Genomic DNA, 843 nt, shown 5'->3' with positions numbered 1-843 from the left:
AAAAAGGTGATGTACTCTTCATTGGTTCAATAAATATTTAAAAATGTGATGGCAGAGTGGAAGAAGCTGTTCCTGAATCGCTGAGTGTGTACCATCAGGCCTCTGTACCTCCTTGTTGACAGTAACAATGGGAAGAGGGCATACACGAGAAAGTCTGCAGATGCTGGAAATTAAAGCAACACACACAAAATGCTGGTAGAACGCAGTAGGCCAGGCAGCATCTACAGGAATAAGTACTCGACGTTTTGGGCCGAGACATCCTAACGAAGCCCCACCATCTGCAAACGTGGCCACAAGCCATGAATTCCACCTTCCAAATCATTGACATAAAAGAAATGGTCCTAATGTAGACCCCTTTGGAACACTCGTAGTCACTGGCGGCCAACCAGAAAAGATTCCCTTTATTCCCACTCGTTGCCCCCTGTCAATCAGCCAATGCTCTATCCATGCTAGTACCTTTCCTGTAATACCATGGGTTCTTAATTTGTTAAGCAGCCTTATGTTTGACGCATTGTCAAATGGCTTCTGAAAATCCAAGTATACAGCGTCCACTGATTCTCGCTTGTCTGTCCTGCTTGTTATTTTTTCAAAGAATTCCAACAGATTTGTCAGGCAAGATTTTCCTTTAAGGAAACCATGCTGATTTTGGCTGATTATATCATGTCTCCAAGTTCCCTGAAACTACATTCTTAACAACTGACTCCAACATCTTCCCAACCACTGAAGTCAGACTAACTGTCCAATAATATCCTTTCTCCTGCCTCTCTCCCTTTTTGAAGACCCATTCCAGAATCTATTGATTCTTGAAAGATCACTAATCTTTCAATCTCTTCAGCCACCTCT

This window comes from Mobula birostris, chromosome 14 (genome assembly GCF_030028105.1).
Source record: "Mobula birostris isolate sMobBir1 chromosome 14, sMobBir1.hap1, whole genome shotgun sequence".
NCBI lineage: Eukaryota > Metazoa > Chordata > Chondrichthyes > Myliobatiformes > Myliobatidae > Mobula > Mobula birostris.
Note: the sequence above shows the minus strand (reverse complement) of the source record.